An 18354-nucleotide genomic window follows, 5' to 3' on the forward strand; every position below is an offset into this window, starting at 1 on the left:
GGCCTCCTATTTTCCCTCATAAACTCAGTAGTAATCACTCACTCCCATGTTTTGAGTATGAACACGTGCCTGGCTGCGCTAAGCATTTTCTGTCCACTGCCTTAGCCCTTTCCACAGGCCTTACTATCCCCATTTTACAGATGAAGAAACTGAGCCCTTGGACAGACAAAATGACCTGTCCAATGCTTTTTGTTTGTTTTATTTTGTGTGTGTTTTCTTTTCAAAGGTAGAAATAGCAGAGCTGGGATTCAGATTACTATCAGATTCCAAACTTCACCATCATACTATACCTACACCATACTAACCTACACCATGCTAACAGGCACACTAAGCACCTACATCATACTGACTCTTTTCAGGAAGGGGCAGGTGAGAGTCCTATGTCCTGGCAGATGGGCTAAATGGATGGCTCTACAGAGAAAGGAATCAGAGGCAGATGTCATGGCATCCAGAATCTTCCATCATGCTCAGAGTTTGCCAGATGCCCTGAAGCATCGCCTCATTTCAACCTCACCAAAACCCCATGAGTCAGGCATGATTTTTCACCACTGCACCACCACCACCACTTGGTGTTACACGTAAGGTTTAAACTGAGGGTCAGAGAAGTGATTTGTCCAAAGTCATTCAGCTGTAAGTGGAGGTGGAACGTCATTTTGCATTCAGGCTTTCAGTTCTCAAATCTTCACTGACCTTGCTATACCCTTCTCTGCCTTCCAGCAATCCCTGAGTCAGGCTTCTCAAAACAATTAGAGGAAGGATGCCAGTTTCCCTGGGTCGGCTTATTTGGTGGTCAGTAGTTTGAAAAGTACAGTGAGTAATTGAGAATGTGGATTCTAGAAGCAAACTGCTCTATCATTTGCAAGTTACGTGACCTTTGGCAAGTGTCGGTACCTTGTAGTTTCCTCATCTATAAAGGAATCATAGCAGCACCTACTTTTTTTTTAAGGTGTGCACTTTTATTCAGCTGGTCTCAAGTCAGTGTACAGGTAAGCCCTGGCGGCCTCCACCCACTCCCAGAGAGACCAAAAGCCTTCATATATCTCAAGTTGGGAGACAAAAAGGGGGGACCACAAAGACTGATTATTCAAAATAAAACCAAATAAAAAAGTATTAAGGCGAAGATTTAAACATTTTCGCATTATATAATTTACACGAAAGCAATGCTATCACCTCCCCTGTGCGGACTCAGGAGAGGATTGGGCCATTCTCCTTAGAGAGAAGTAGGGTGGCTTTTAGGAGGGCAAGGGACTTCCTGTAACAATACATCTCACCATATTTGGAATGACTACTTAAAAAAAGAACAAAGTCCTCGGCCACATTGTAGAACTCTGGGGGATGTTCACTCCAACTGACTGCTGTCACCTTCACCGTTCCAGTTTTTAAATCCTGAGTCAAGCCAAAAACAAAAACAAAACAAAACAAAAAAAACAAAGCCATGCCAATCTCATCGTTTTCTGTGCAACTTAGGTTTTGTCAAGAAAGGGTGTAACACAACTAAGTCACAGTCTGCCTAGAAGCCTTTGCGGTGGACAATGGAGGGGCCGGACCCATCATATGCCTGTTTGCTGATACACATCTGCTGGAAGGTGGACAGCGAGGCCAGGATGGACCCGCCAACCCACACAGAGTACTTGCGCTCGGGAGGAGCACTGATCTTGATCTTCCTCGTGCTGGGCACCAGGGCAGTGATCTCCTTCTGTATCCTGTCGGCAATGCCAGTGTACATGGCGGTACTTCCAGACAGCACTGTGTGGGCATACAGGTCTTTGTGGATGTCCACGTCACACTTCATGATGGAGTTGAAGGTAGTTTTGTGGAAGCCACAGGATTCCATCCCCAGGAAGGAAGGCTGGAAGAGCGCCTTGGAGCAGGGGAACCACTTGTTGCTGATGGTGATGACCTGGCCGTCGGGCAGCTCGTAGCTCTTCTCCAGGGAGGAGCTGGAGGCTGCCGTGGCCGTCTCCTGCTGGAAATCCAGAGCGATGTAGCACAGCTTCTCCTTGATATCATGGACGATTTCCTGCTCTGCCATGGTGGTGAAGCTGTAGCCGCACTCGGTGAGGATCTTTATGAGATAGGTCCCGGCCAGCCAGATGGAGGATGGTGTGGGGGATGGCATACCCCCTGTAGATGGGCACAGTGTGGGTGACCCTATCACCGGAGTCCATCACGATGCCAGTGGTACAGCCAGAGGCATACAGGGACAGCACGGCCTGGATGGCCATGTGCATGGCTGGGGTGTTGAAGGTCTCAAACATGACTGGGGTCATCTTCTCACTGTTGGCCTTGGAGTCCGGGGGGCCTTGGTCAGCAGCACGAGGTGCTCCTCAGGAGCCACACACAGCTTGTTGTGGAAGGCATGGTGCCAGATCTTTTCCATGTCATCCCAGTTGGTGATGATGCCGTGCTCGGTGGAGTACTTCAGGGTCAGGTGCCATGCTTGCTCTGGGCCTTGTTGCCCACATAGGAGTCCCTTTGACTCATGCCCACCATCACTCGCTGGTGCCTGGGGCACCCCACAACGGAGGGGAAGATTGCCCAGGGGCATCATTGCCAGCAAAACCAGCCTTGCACGTGCTGGAGCCATTGTTGATGACGAGCACAGCGATATCACCCATGGTAAGCTGGCAGGTGTGGACAGGTGGCGAAGGGCAAGGCTCTGTGCTCGCCGGGGGGACACGGTTTCGGCGGTCAGCAGCACCTACTTTTAAGATTACTATGAAGTACTGGCAAAAGTGGATAGGATCACACTCAGCATGAAGGAAGCTGGGGCAAAGGTTTGAGTGCAAGCAGTTGGTTTGTGATCCTGGAAGGCTCTGAGAGAGAACGGGGGAAGAGGGAGGGAAGAAAGGCAAGCCAGTAAAGGTGCTGGCAAACAGGTTCCCATGGAAGGGCAGGCCCTGAGAAATTGGAACACACCTCAGAATGGTCCCTGGGGACCCTTGCCCCGATCGTGCAGTGGTAAGACTGCTCCTGGCCATTTACTGCCTCTCCGCCTGGGGGGCAAGCCCTCTCCTAAGGCCAGAGCAGGTCCACTGAGAATAGCATGCAGGCGATCCTGGGGTACGCCATGCCTGGGGTAGGGTCGGCCATGCCTGGGGCGGGGTAGGCCATGCCCGGGGTGGGGTCAGCCATGCCTGGGGTGGGGTCCTGACTTCCAACTACGCTGTAATCTCTCAATGTTGCTAACATATAATCTAGGAGGACTCTTTTCTCAGAAGCACTTGCCAAACAGCCCATTGTTTGCTACAGATCTAGTTTGAAAGAGCGAAATTTCCTCTTTGAACTGTAACTACCTTCGGGGAGCTATTTAGAAATTCTAGGTAATTAAAATTCCTTTAATGTATCCATAGTCATGATTGTCCCATACACATCTGTGTGTTTACCTTCTAGTTTACGCAATTACAAATTATGTTTGCATATACTATTGTCTGATTTAATCCTCATGGTAAACCAGTGAGGTAAAATGGTAGCCCTTGAAGCAATCTCAGAGTTTTAGATCCTTCTCCAAGGGATTAGAAACAGTTCAGTAATTTCAGGGGAGAGATGATTCCAAGGCCTTGGAGGAAGTTTGGCAACATTTCTCCTCTTTTCTAACTGAACAGTCCCTGTGGGACCTAAAAAGTCCTGTCCTGGCCATTTTACTGATGTTTGGAAGCTTTGAGCATATTGTTGCTTTTAGAATAATAAAGCAATTCAGTTACTCTACTCATTTTTTTTCCTCAATGTACACATGTAACAAGATATTAACAAAGAAATTCTGCTAAGGCCTGAAGACAACAAGATGGCATTTTAAGCGAGGTGCCAGACCACATGCAGGACTGCGGAGAAAGCCAACAAGAGAAAACCAACTAGTTTTATGACTCTTGCACCCTACTTTCATGGTGATGGAATAGCCAGTCTTTGGCAGATGAGAAAAGAGGGTTTCTGGTTTTTGGCAGGTTGTGAGTCACATGGGGGAGGAGAGGGAGCATAGGGACCTCATCACAAGCTCACGGAATGGGGCTTCAACTTTTCCACTGAGAGGGCTTAATACACGTTTCTTGTAGCTTAGGAAACTCAGTGCACAGGTGTCCAATTCCCACCTGGTAAATCCAAAGGACAGCAATAGGCTGACTCTAGCTTTGACTGTGGAGTAAGGTGGTAGCAAGGGAGAAGGCTAGGACAGCTTGTGCCCCCCATATTGGTCATGGTAGACGGGGTGTGTGTGTGTGTGTGGCCAATGTAGGTCACATCCAAGAAAGGCCAGGCAGTGAGGGGTTATCTTAGATCTGTTCAAGAGTGCTGTGTGGAGGGGCAAACCAGCCTCTCAGAGAGAAGCTCAAGGTATCACCAGGTGCGGAGGGCTGAGAAAGGAGTAAGTGAGTAGCAAGCACGGACAGCCTTTGTCCTGCAAAGCAAACTGCAGGGAAGAGCTCCTCAGTGGTGGGAAGATCACTGCAAAGGGCTGGTGAGAGTCAGCTGTCAATATTTGTCAAGTCCAGAGCAGGCAGATGCTAAATTCCCAAGCCAGGGCCAGTCAAGTAAGAACTTTCCTGCTCCCCTAGCCTCTTTTCATTTGCAGGACTCCAGCTCTGAAAGAGGCAGGACTCATGGCTAGTAATCTGGGGAAGGAGGAAGAGAAATACTAGCAGCTGATCACATACCCTCTCCCCAGCCTCCTTTCTCTTCACCTTTCAAGAATCCTGAGCTGGGATGGGGGAGAAGCTTCAACTTCAAAGCAAGAAGTTATGGGACTGAATAACTTAATTACTAAATGCATAGTGTGTGATTTAAAGGACTGGAAGATTGCTGCCACTACTAAGTGTGACCAGAAAGCTATAGACTTGCCCTAAATTTCATCTGGGGCAGAAGAAGAGCTGGCTTCCCTGGGCAGATGAAAGAGAACAGTGGACAATGAAATAAATTTGCTTGTGAATACACTCCGTGAGTCGTGTTTGGTTAGCATGATGGCTATCCACATTTCCAGCCCTGGGTGACTGACAAGTCCTCAGGGAAAAGTGGGCCATGGTTTTGAGTGGTCTCTGGGTCAGAACCCCAGAAGACTTCACTGGAGAAGTGAGACCAACCATAGAGACAGGCCAATTTCCACAGCCACAGTGAGGCTACCGCCACGAGGTCTTCATTGCTCCCCACCTGATTTAGAAGCCCATCCTGACCTGCGATTGACAATGCCTCTGTGCTCACTGCTGTAAGACCGTGGCGGCAGATGGCTATGTCTGCTACTGCTTGCCCATTGGGAATCCAAACTCAGTCTAAAAATCCACGAGCTATGCCCCTAGAGACTGCCTGATGATGAATCTATTAAGAGCTTGAATCTCTCTGGATGAATGGTTTGGATAATGGCTGTGCATATTACAGCAAACAAAGTGTTTTGGGAGACGTTCTTCACTTATTGCCTCTCGGCTGCAAACCTGCCCTTCTGTGCTTGCTTTGTGATGCTGGGCTGGGATTCTGCCAACCACAGTTCTGCTTTGCCAGCTGGCTCCACGTTAGGCCCTTCCCGTGGAAGGCCACAGAGGGAACAGCATGGTGAGGGAGAAAGAAACTCCTTCCTTCCTGTCTGCTTCCTGCAGATTTTCTGCTCCTGTCAATGTCACTCTAGTCTCACTTCTTCACCCCAGCAGTGGCCGTTCCTTCTTAGAGCAGCAGTCAAATGTAGTTTGCAGGTTTTCCAACACTTACAGAACCAGCCTCATGCTCTCATTCTCTCAGGAGATATCGGGTTCTCAAGGACCCTCTCCAGCTCAGAAATGCCAGCCCAGCCAAGCAGTGCTCCCTCCTCAGAGTCTGAGTCTCAAGTTTTCAAGTTTTAATCATTCCCACTCCTTCCTGTTCTCAGCACTAGGGGCGGGAGCTGCTTCCTACAGTTGCTTCTCCACCCCCACCCCACCCCGGCGATGGAGTCTTGCTCTGTCACCATGCTGGAGTATATGGAGCGCAGTAACATATTCTCGGCTCACTGCATCCTCTGCCTCCTCCCAGGTTCAAGCAATTCTCCTGCCTCAGCCTCCGAAGTAGCTGGGACTACAGGCAGATGCCACCATACCTAGCTACTTTTTGTTAGTAGAGATGGGGTTTTACCATGTTGACTAGGCTGGTCTTGAACTCCTGACCTCAGGTGATCTGCCTACCTCAGCCTCCCAAAATGCTGGGATTGCAGGCATGAGCCACTGCACCCCACCAATCTGTGGTCGCTTTTACTGTGATACCTTAGTGTCTTCTTCTAGTTACCTAGTTAGCAACTTCATATTTAATCTTTTTTATTTTTTTGAAACAGGGTCTCACTCTTTTACTCAAGCTGGGTGCTGAGGCATGATCACAGCTCACTGCAGCATCAGCTGCCAGGGCTCAAGCAATTCTCCTGCCTCAGCCTCCAGAGTAGCTGGGACTACAGGCACACACTACCACACACTACTAATTTTTTGTTATTTGTAGAGAGGAAATCTCACGATGTTTCCCAGGCTCGTCTCAAACTCCAGGACTCAAGCAATCCTCTCTCATCGGTCTCCCAAAGTGCTGGGATTAGAGGTGTGAACCACTGTGCTCGGCCCCAGTAATTCTTATATTACCTTCTCTGTTCAAATAACAGATAGGGTTTTCCATCCCCAGTGAGATATCTCTCAATGAAAAAAATGGAGAATTACAGTATCCCAGATGACTTGTTGGGGTAAAGAATCAGTGAGGCCTCTAAGCAAGGAAAGACTAGAGTGGTTGCTTTTTATTATTAATTATTTATTTATTTACTTCTGTATTTATTTATTTTGTGACCCAGGCTGGAGTGCAGTGATGTGAACCTGCTCACTGCAGACTTGACCTCCTGGGCTCAAGCAGTCCTTTCACCTCAGCCTCCCAAGTAGCTGAGACTAGAGGCATGTGCCACCACACTCAGCTAATTTTTGTATTTTTTGCAGAGACAGGGTTTTGCATGTTGCCCAGGGTGGTCTCAATCTCCTAAGCTTAAGCGATCCTCCCACCGTGGCCTCCCAAAGTGCTGGGATTACAGGCATGAACCACTGTACCCAGCCTGGTTTTTTAATCACGAAGCCCTTGGAGAAAGAGATGGCATAAAGGGCTTTCTCTCTAGGAACTGTAAATGTCTACTGGCACATCGCCCACCTACACAACTCTTGCACACAGTTACTCAGTTTTAAGCATTTGTGGACCCCAAAGCCCAGGTACCAATTCCTGTGGTAGAATGTTGGCTAGGTTGAGTCTCCATGTTGGAGGAAATCTAGTTGGCTCTCTGAGGCTGTTGCCTAAGCCTAGGAAAAGTTGAACAAAAGATCTGTCACTCCTGGATTGCCAAGGAGCTGTCCCAGATTTTCAGACTCCCTGAATTCAAGTTAAATATCCATCCTGACTGCAGACCTGCCAACCACCCTGGACTTGAAATTGCTCTTGCATTCAAAGCCTTAAAAATGTGTCATTTGCAACAACAGCTATTTTACTCATGGGGTCCCAGCCAAAAAGAATGAGCCTTCTGAATCAGAGCCCTGTTTTCTAGGCTGTCCTTCCCCAGAGGCTCCCGGCTGGCCCAGAGTCTCCCCAACCTTCTCTCCCAGACCTTCAGTGCCGCCTGGAGTGTAGTCCTCCTGGACAGAAAAGTGCGTCGCCATCTTCTGGGCGGCGCTATTATTGCATGTCCATTTTCTAGAAAATTCCTGGCATCTGGGTTCTACGTAAACATAAGAACTTTTCCTTTACTGTGAGTTGGTAATCTGGATATGTTTTGTGGAAGATGATGCCCTAAGCCCTTAGAAGGGAGGACACCGAGTTTGGGAAAAGTCACTACCTCTGGGCTTCATTTTTTTTCATCTCTAAGGCAAGGCAGTTATCCTGATGCTGAGGAATCTATAGCGAATTTTCCTTTCTCCCTCAAACTATCGTGTCGACCTTTTCACATTAGAAGGCAAAGAATGGAAAATAATTCTTACTCCACATACACAGTTAAGTAGCTACCACATATCTTTATAGAGGTGTCCCAAATACATTTGATTTTTGGTTCCATGATCTTTTTTTAATTTTATTTTTTCATAGAGACAGGGTCTCACTACATCATCCAGGCTAGTTTCAAATTCCTGAGCTCAAGCAATCTTCCTTCCTCGGCCTCCCAAAGTGCTGAGATTACAGGCGTGAGCCACTGCGCCCAGCCACCATCATGATCTTTTAAGTTATTTAGACATTGCTCAAGACATAGACTGATTTTTCTCTCTGTTGATTCCAAAAGGCTTTACTGTTTTATTCATTCATTCCACAAAAGGATTTATTCAATGAACTCAAAAACTGTTATTGAGGGCCTACTATGCACCAGGCACTTTAAAAGCGCTAGGGATACAGCAATAAACAAAACAGACACAAGCCATTCCCTCACAGAGCTTCTTACCTACCGCAGGACATAGGCAATAAATAAAATGTGCAGCATGTTGCCTCAAAGAGGATGTGGGCCAAGAGAGGATTTTTTTGTCTATCTGTTTTGTTTTCTAAGCTAGGAGAAATTACAGCACATTTGTCTGCAGAGGGGAATGATCCAGGAAAATGGGAGAAATGACGACGCACAAGAGAGGAGAGACTGGTGGAGTGATGCCTCAAGGAGGTGAGGGGATGTGGCATCTAGTGCTCCAGCGGAGGGGGCGGTGCAAATATTCATCAAGCCCCTGGCAGGATCAGAACCAGGGCAAGGTGCTGGAGATCCGGCAGTAAAGAATATGGACAGTAGCCCTGCCTTCCTGTAGATTTCACCCTAATTAGGAAAATGGACAATAAAAAGCAAACTAGGCCGGGCACAGTGACTCATGCCTGTAATCCCAGCACTTTGGGAGGCCAAGGTGGGCAGATCACTTGAGGTCAGGAGCTCAAGACTAGCCTGGCCAACATGGCAAAACCCCTCTCTACTGAAAATACAAAAATTAGCTGGGTGTGGTGGTGCATGCCTGTAATTCCGGCTACTTGGGAGGCTGAGGCCTGAGAATCACTTGAACCAGGGAGGCAGAGGTTACAGTGAGCTGAGAGTGTACCACTGCACTCTTGTGTGATAGCACAAGACTCCATCTCAGACAACAAACAAACAAAAAATTAATAAATGAGGCATGGTACTCATGGCTTGAGGTATGTGCTATGACAGAAACACAATGGTCATGGAAATCCTCTTTGAGAAGTGCCATTTAGACTGAGTTTTAAAGTGTGACAAAGAGATGTCCATGTGCAGAGCCCCAGGAAAGAGGATTTCAAGCAGAAAGAATAGCAGGTACAAGACCCTGAGAGGGAAGAGCTTGGCCCATTTGTGCACCTGATTGGAGGTGGGGCTGCTGAAGGGTAGTTAGCAAGGAGGGTGAAGCATGAGATGGGGTTACAGAGGTTGACCATTGATGGCTTTTTCTTAACAGTCGATAAATTTTATGAGCAAATTTGTAGATAACTCAAGGCTAGGAAGGACAGCTCGCACTGTTAAATGGCAAAATCAGAATTTAAAAAAACCAATCACATTGATGGCATGTAACAAATTTCAATGTCAAGTCTTGCATTTGGGCTCAAAAAAATCAGTTTCAAGAAAACAGTAAAAGGAAGATAAATACACTGCCAGTTGGTATGAAAAGGGTTCTCGGTTTTGCAGAAAGCAAAGCCTAAAACAGGCCTAAATGCAAACTCTTTCCTGAGCAATGTGACTAAAGGAGCAGAAGTGAGAGAGTGGGGAGGCAAGAGAAGAAAAAAGAACCAACACAGAGCTGTGGTGTTGAGGTGGCCTCGTCCGCAGGCTCCTGCTGGTACAATCTCAGGGGCCCATGGAGGAGCTCGACAGGTGCCTCAGTGCCAACTAGAGAGCGAAGAGAGGGAATAGCATTTCTCCCTTGCTCCACACATCGCACACCAAAGGCTCTCCCGTGGTGTCTATGTCCCCCAAGGGTGAATGCCAAGCAGGCTACCGTGATGGTCCCATTTGCACTGTCACTCAGAGGCTCAAAGGCAGAAAGCAAGGGGCAGGAAGAGTGGCCTGAGATGGATCATGGTCGACTGCACTTGTGGGAACTGGTAGGTGCCCCACAGAACTGGGCACAGCTGGAATAAGAGACAGGGGAGACCCAAGCTCTGAAGTGAGTGACAGTGGGGTCTCCTACATGTAAGCTGAGGAAGGACAATTTCCCTCTGCTTGGCATTTCATCTTGAAATCATTTTAGGCTTTCTGCGGAAATACAGGTGTGTAACTGAATCTCATTCTCAATGCTTTCAGGATATTTAGGCCTTAGAGGTAAAAAGGACCTCCAAAATACTATCCCCGAAGCCATAATAATTCCTTCTTTAAAATTTCTCAGGCCAAGCCTAGTGGCTCACCCAGTGGTTCACAGTGTAATCCCAGCATTTTGGGAGGCTGAGGCAGGTGGATGGCTTGAGCCCAGGAGTTGGAGAGCAGCCTGGGTAAGATAGTGAGACCTCATCTCTACAAAAAATTGAAAAGTTAGCTGAACGTGGTGGCACACTCCTGTAGTTTCAGCTAATCAGGAGGCTGAGCTGGGAGGACTGCTTGAGCCTGAAAGGTAGAGGTTGCGGTGAGCTGAGATCAAGCCACTGCATTTCAGCCTGGGCAACAGAGCTAGACCCTGTCTCTAAATAAATAAAAATAAGGCCAGGCGTAATCACTCATGCCTGTAATCCCAGCACTTTGGGAGGCCAAGGCAGATGGATCACTTGAGCTCAGGAGTTTGAAAACAGCCTGGGCAACATGGCGAAGCCCTGTCTCCAGAAAAAGTACAAAAGCTAGCCAGGTGTGGGGGCACATGCCTGTAGTCCTAGCTACTCGGGAGGACTGAGGTGGGAGGACTGCTTGAGCTCAGGAGGCAGAGGTTGCAGTGAGCCGAGTTCGCGCCACTGCCATCCAGCCTGGGTGACAGAGCAAGACCCTATCTCAAAAATGAAAAATTAAAAAAAATAGAGATACAAAGAGGAAGGGGTGGTGGGAGCTGGGGTTGGGGGACAAAAATAAAAATAAATAAATAAATACAATTTATCTAATTCAACAAAGGAATCTTTATTAAATATCTAAGACTTCCGAATCTTTATCAAATGCTCCATTTATATAAACTGCTTACTTCTGCTAAACCAGGGGCTATCGTGGTGGAAGGGAAGTGAAGGGTTAGGGAAACCACTCATCCCATTTATCCCAGGCCAGTTAAAGACCTCAAATTTAAGATTTTTGACTCATCTCCAAATGAAGTCTCAGCCACAGTAACAACAACATTGAAAGATGTCCTTCAAATAGCTCAAACTTGTGTCCTCATCCTCAGATCAAACTGAGGAGCCTTGAGAAATGGACATGGCCCGTGTATTTCTTGACCTCTGAGATACCAAGGCTAACCCCTACCAATCTGCAGAAATGCTGTTTCTGCAAGTCCCATTTGCCTCCATTCTGAGTGCTTATTAACTCTGCAACTTTTGTCTCCTCAGGGAAAAGCAAAAGGTAACCAGCTGGAGGGTAAGTGAGGAACCCTTTCTCCTTTCCCAGCTCTGAAGGTGCTTGTAAATATCACTCAAGGTGCTCTGGCATTGCATTGGAGACGGGTTTATTTTTCATCTCACAAAGAGTTAGGAGTCCCTTTGTGAAACTGTTGCTGTGTGGAGCCACACTACTAGATATGCCTTTGTTGAATCCCCAGAGAATTGTCTTTGGTCTGTATTTCTTCAACCTATTTGTTCTCTCTCTCTCTCTCTCTTTATTTTTTTTTTTTTTTTTGAGATAGTGTCTCGCTCTGTCGCCCAGACTGGAGTACAGTGGTGTGATCTCAGCTCACTGCAAACTCCACCTCCTGGGTTCAAGTGATTCTCCAGCCCCAGCCTCCTGAGTAGCTGCGATAATAGGCGCCCGCCATCACATCCAGCTAATTTTTGTATTTTTATTAGAGACGGGTTTCACCATGCTGGCCAGTTTAGTCTTAAACTCCTGACCTCAGGTGATCCGCCCACCTCAACCTCCCAAAGGGTTGAGATTACAGGCGCGAGACACCACACCCTGCCAACCTATTTATTCTCTAGGCTACTTCAAGTCCAAGGCTCAAAGCTGTATGCTTTCCTCATTAAATCACCATTCTCCAATGGTGACATTAGGTGAGGCCCCATAAAGGTGAGAAGTAATTCACCTCTGCCCTGCAGGTGCTAAACTAGCTGGCTGCACAGTGGCACACTCTTATTCACCTCCTCACTGGGCTCCTGGGCTTCCAACCTCTGCCCTTAGGGTTCTAGGTAAGGGTCACACAAGATTCAAAGAGGATCTCATGGGCTTGAGGAGATAATCAGCCTGTGTTTAGAACAATTTTCATGACATCTGGGCCAAAATCCCTTTCCATGAAGTCCCCTAAGTAGGGACTTAGGGCCATGCCTCACTCTTATCCTTCCTCATATGACTGGTTGTCCTTGGCCTGTGCATACCTGTCCTTGCATGATGTTTAAGATGATCTAATCTAGAGGTAGGTGTTGCTCATTCTGCTGTCATCTCTTCTGATGTTGTCATCTGTAATCATCCTGAGATATATCCCCTTGCTAATTTCCCTTCCTAAGCCTAACCCTGTGGGTTAGAGATCAAAACATGGGCAGTGGGAGGAATAGAAATGCTTCCAGATAGGTGATTGTTGAGAACTAAGGAAATAAAAAGGGATTTAGTAGGGGGGACTCCCACCTCTGAAGGAAAGCCACAAGAAGATCAAGAACGGGTGTCATCCCCGCTCCTCCCATACAGACTCCAATCTGTCTCAGCTGTCAGTTTCACTGGTACTCTGCTCACTTAAGTGGAAACTTATTAAGACTTTTGGCATTAGGGTGGCCACCTCTTTGGGAACAGCCTGAAGAGGCTGGAAATTGATCAAAGTCTGGGCCTGGAGCAGTGGCAGCTGCTTCCCTTTTGTCATCCACAGACACCCAGCCTACCCACAGGCACTGTCCTGGGAGGGTCACAGAGTCAGGGCAAGAACCCACAGGGTGCCTGGGTTCCAGGAGGTTGTGGGATCAGTTCCATAGGTGCATTATAAAATGACTCCGGCTGCAGTATGGACAATGATCTTGATGGGAAACCACTTTGGGTGTGGATCGGGAGAGAGAGCACAGACGCTTCAGTCTTGGCAGAGAACCAGTTTGCAGTCTCAATAAGGTTTGATTCATCTAAGGTCTGCGGAGCATGTGCTCTGAGCATCTCCTGTTTTGAGGGACAAACACATTGGGAAGGCACAGCCCTGCTCAACAGGACAGAAGTCAGTCTTCCGACTTCCTACCCAAGGAGAGGCGATAGCTTCAGGGGAGGAAGGAGTGAGGTGACCGGAGCTGTAGGGGAAGGCTTTTTGAGGAGGGAGCTCACATGGGCTCTCAAAGGGAGGAGGACAGGGAGAATATTCTGGAGCTGAGAAGGTAAAGAGAGAACTTCATGGAAGTTTTTTCCTTTGGGGCAAAACAAGTTCAAACCTTGAATATTGTTTCCCTATGTGATCTCCCTTAGGATGGAGAGAGAATCTCTTTTTGCCCCTTATTCCCCCAAACAGTCTATGAGGAATCAGAGCTCTCAGTCTGAATCCCATTACTACCAGCACTCATAATAATAAAGATGGCAGTGACTATCACTGACAGAACATTTTCTACGCATGAGGCACCGTGCTTAAGTGCTCCACAAACATTAACTTTATTTAATCTTTATAACTACTTTTCCAAATAGGTTCTATTATTAAGTAGTGCTACTATCAGTAATACTATATTATTAACTAATGCCATTATAGATAGCATTGCTAACATTATTAAATACCATTACTACTATCATTATTGGGTATCATTATTAGGTAATACTGATATCCCTAATTTATAGACGAAGAGATTAAGACTCACAGATACAGGTGGGAGGATCACTTGAACCCAGGAGTTTGAGACCAGCCTGGGCAACATAGGGATTCACCACCTCTATAAAAAATAAAAACAGGCTTGGTGCGGTGGCTCACACCTGTAACCCCAGCACTTTGGGAGGCCGAGGAGGGTGGATCACAAGGGTCAAGCGATCGAGACCATCCTGGCCAACATGGTGAAACCCCGTCTCTACTAAAAATACAAAAATTAGCTGGGTGTGGTGGCGTGCGTCTATAGTCCCAGCTACTTGGGAGGCTGAGGCAGGAGAATTGCTTGAACCCAGGAGGCGGAGGTTGCAGTAAGCCAAGATCGTGCCACTGCATTCCAGCCTGATGCCTGGCAATAGAGCAAGACTCTGTCTCAAAAAATAAAAATAAAAATAAATAAAAGTTGAGCATGGTGGCAGGCACCTATAGTCTCAGCTACTTGGGAAGTTGAGGCAGGAGGATCTCTTGAGCCCAGGAGTTGGAGGCTACAGTGAGTTGACATCTTGCCATTATACTTCAGCCTGGGCGACAGAATGAGACCCTGTCTTTTAAAAAAAACAAACAAGAAAGAGGCTGGGCGCAGTGGCTCAGGCCTGTAATCCCAGCATTTTGGGAGGCTGAGGTGGGCATATCACCTGATGTCAGGAGTTCAAGACCAGGCTGCCCAACAGGGTGAAATCCCATCTCTACTAAAAATACAAAAAAATTAGCCAGGTATGGTGGCACATGCCTATAATCCCAGCTACTCGGGAGGCTGAGGCAGGAGAAGTGTTTGAACCTAGGAGGTGGCACTCCAGCCAAGCAACAGAACAAGACTCCATCTAAAAAAAAAATAAAAAAACAAGACAGGGAGTCACAGATGCTAAGTTACTTGCCCATGTGGATAATATTGGTGGAGCCCAGTCTTAAACCCACACATTGACTCCAGAGCTCTCAAATTTAACCACACACATATTATCTCTTAGTCCTTAAGTGTTTCTGTGCCCAATCAGACACTGGATGCTACATTGTTAGGAGATGGATTTACTCATCCTACTCCCCTCTGCTCTTCTTTAACTAGGGAAACCTAGTTCAAGTCTCACTTTTTCTCTGAGACCCTCCCCAACCTCTCCCGCCCTTACAGGACACTTTTTTTTTTCCTGAATACCTACAGCACTTACAACGTGTGCCGCTGACTTGGCATTTCATGGTCCAAGGTCTCAGGTCATTATCTCATTCAAATGGGAACATCCTGCCTCTCCAACAAGCCAGCAAATAACCCCGGAGAAGGACATGTCTTATTTCTGGAGGCAAGAGAAATACTTGGCGAATCGGCTTGGATGACTCCTCCTCCCCTGCCCCTGCAGCATGTCCTCTGGAAGGCCCTGCTCAGTTATCTTGGCTGCCTGCCCTTTGCATACACCCCTCCTTCCTTGCCCTCTGTCAATATCCTCATTCTGTCTTTTCTCACCTGGCAAAGATAAATCCTGCAGCTCTCCACCACCTGCCTGATGGGGCTGTCTAACTCTTTGCTGTCCAGAGAGGTCACTGTAGGCTATGCCCAGAGAACTTCCGGCCCTGTCCTAGGTCCTTTGCTTGGGTGGAAAAGTGGCCTCCCCTGGTGTGCTGACTTAGACTGTCACTGTGCATTATAAAGGGATGGACCGAGCCCCAGCATGGGGCAGCATCTACTGCCCTGACTCCCTCAGTGCTTTCCCATAAACTGCCATCTCAGAGGAAGAATCAATCTACTCTATAATCATGCTCTTGGGGGGGTCTGGGGACTGATTGATGGGACTAGTTGTTTTATTATAAGCCACTGTAATTTAAGTAAGTCAAATCAATAAACTTTATAGGTCTCCCCAGATTGTTCCAGAGGCGAGACCCAGTGGCTTTCACCTCAATAGATTTAGACCCCTGCCTAAATAAAAAGCAATAGTTGCCTGGAGAAACAGTTTGATTTCCTTTTGAGAGACTCTCTTAGTGCCCTTGAGCCTATCATGACTTAAATCAATAACTTTAACCACTTCCAAGAAGAAATCAGTTGCCTTTGGACTGTCTTCATGCCACTTTCTGATGTCCCTGGCACATAACAATTTTAGATGCCCGGAGTGAACCAGTCAAGGCAGTCAAGACTGTGCTATCCTATCCTTGGGGCCCAGGCACAGTCCCCCAGCCTGGGCAGTCCAGCCCTTTCCTCTCCTTCAGGTGTTCTCTTTATCCTGCCCAGCTCTCCCAATCCTCTCCTTATCTGAGATGTCCCACTAGCCCACCCCTGTTCTGCACTCCTGGCCTCCAGGGCCCTGAATGACCAGTCTAGCTAATGAGGAGCTGGTCTTCCTTGTCATTTTGAGGTGAATGTAGCAGTCCCTCCAGGTGGCACTTTTGTCCATTTACAAGAATACCTAGGAAGCAGAATACACAGTGGTAGTAGCTGTAAGCTAAAAATAAAATTCTGAGGCTCCCGACCATCTGAAAGGACCCCTCCTCTTGGCCAAGGCATTCCAAAGTTAACCTGGAAAATTAGTTCAGGCCACTATGGGAACGGGGATTGCACATGCCTCATTATACCCTCTTCCTTTTGGAATTCAGGCACAACTGACCAGCATTAACGTCAAAACAGAGATCTTAAGACTGTAGCAATAAGACACCAAATTCTAGCCTGACTCTAATATAGCATCACATGACAGGCAACAAGCCCTGAAAGAAATCAAAGTACTCTATTCTTTTACTCACATGTTTTGAAATGGCCCTGCAAAACTGTCTCTTGTGGGGGAAGTCTGCATTCTGTAGAGAATCCCTCTCCCTTTCTACGTCTTTTCCCTGATCCAGGAGAGAATTAACTAAGAGTCTGGCACCTTTTAAGTCTGATAAGAAATATTTACTATCTGCTCTTTCTGAAACCTGCTACCTGGGGGCTTCATCTGCATAATAAGAACCTCGGCCTCCATAACCCCGTATCTTAACTCAGATACTCCCTTCTAAGGATTCCATACTTTTAGATAAACGCTTTCAATCAATTTCTCTGGGAAAATCTTTGAATGCATCTGTGGCCTGAAAGTTCCCCTCCCCCACCCCTTCAAATTATCCTGCCTTTCCAGACCTAATCAATGTATATCTTACACATATTAATTGATGTCTTATGTCTCCCTAAAGTATATGAAACCAAGCTGTAGCCTTACCACCTTGGGCACATGTCATCAGGACCTCCTGAGGGATGTTTTTATTCTTGGCAAAATAAACTTCTAAATTGATTGAGACTCAGATACATTTTAGTTTATATAGCAATAGCAGATTGATAATACCTCAATGGAATGACTGCAATGATGAGAATTTCAGACCTTGGTGGGGTGGAGTGTGTCTATCCTGGGCCACTTTTAAGTTATTTCTCAGAGAAAGTCACCATCTCTGTCCACCTAGGGCTGGCTATAAGAGAGGCCAGCCAGCCTTACCTTGTCTGCCAGGGCTAGTTTAGTGGTCATCCTCACTGCCTGAGCTCTGCCCTGCACTCTCCCATTCATCAAGGGTTAACTGTGATGGAGCCAGCAGTAAAATGGTCTGTCTAGGAGCCAGGAGCCATCAGGAGAGCAAAGTCATCTTCAACCCTCTGCCCAATGTCAGAGTACTATGCCAGTGTAAGCTCCCAAGTCACCCATCTGGCATGGTGGCTAAAGACCCCACAATATTTTTATTCTCTAGAATGGGAACAAGACTCACCACTCTTTGGCCACGGAATCAAACTTTTAAATACCAGGAGTTCCATGGTTGCTCCAGAGCCCATTCTGTGCTGCCAAGATAGACTCTCAAATCAGGCAACTGAGTGGTCAGGATGAGGTTGTCGCAAAACTGTTTCTATGTTGGGTAAAGTTTTAAATAGAATGTTGTGGGAAAAGCCTTTCCGCACATGGTCCTTGTACTAGAGAGACTCAGGAGTTCCTGCTGCTTGGCTTCCTCCAGTCCAGAGGCTACCTGTCCCCCCATGAGAGGCTGGGGCAGATCCTAGAGCAGTGACATACCAGGGACAGTGTGGGTAGATCATTTTAACATCCCAGCCTCCATGTGACAACACTCAGCAGTAATCATGTGATTAAACAAGTAATACAATAGTTCCCCTTATTCACAAGGGATATGTTCTAAGACTCCCAGTGGATGTCTGAAACTGAAGGTAGTACTGAACCTATCTACACTGTTTTGCCTTTGCATACACACTGTATAGTATGGGTACGCTGGAATGATTCATATCCCAGCTGGGAAGGACAAAGTGAAACAGCACAAGATTTCATCATGCTTCTCAGAACAGTGCACAATTTAAAACCTATACATTGTTTACTTCTGGAATTTTCCATTTAATATTTTCAGACCACAGTTGACTACAGGTAACCTAAACTGTGGAACGCAAAACCACAGAGAAGGGAGGACTACTGTGGTAACGGCCGGAAAACAAACATAAGCAATAAAACTTTCATTTTATTGAGCTTCACATATAACTGTGACAGCAAAAATAAGTAAACAAATGTTA

General features: G+C 47.0%; 1 pseudogene across 1 annotated transcript; it reads right to left on the reverse strand.

The window, feature by feature from the left end:
* Positions 1-934: 934 nt before the first annotated feature.
* LOC116528566 lies at positions 935-3075 on the reverse strand (annotated as a pseudogene). The gene has a single exon (XR_004259091.1). The product of XR_004259091.1 is annotated as an actin, cytoplasmic 1-like (transcript).
* Positions 3076-18354: the final 15279 nt, after the last annotated feature.

This window comes from Sapajus apella, unplaced genomic scaffold (genome assembly GCF_009761245.1).
Source record: "Sapajus apella isolate SASKATOON/1434 unplaced genomic scaffold, GSC_monkey_1.0 scaffold59, whole genome shotgun sequence".
Taxonomy (NCBI): domain Eukaryota; kingdom Metazoa; phylum Chordata; class Mammalia; order Primates; family Cebidae; genus Sapajus; species Sapajus apella.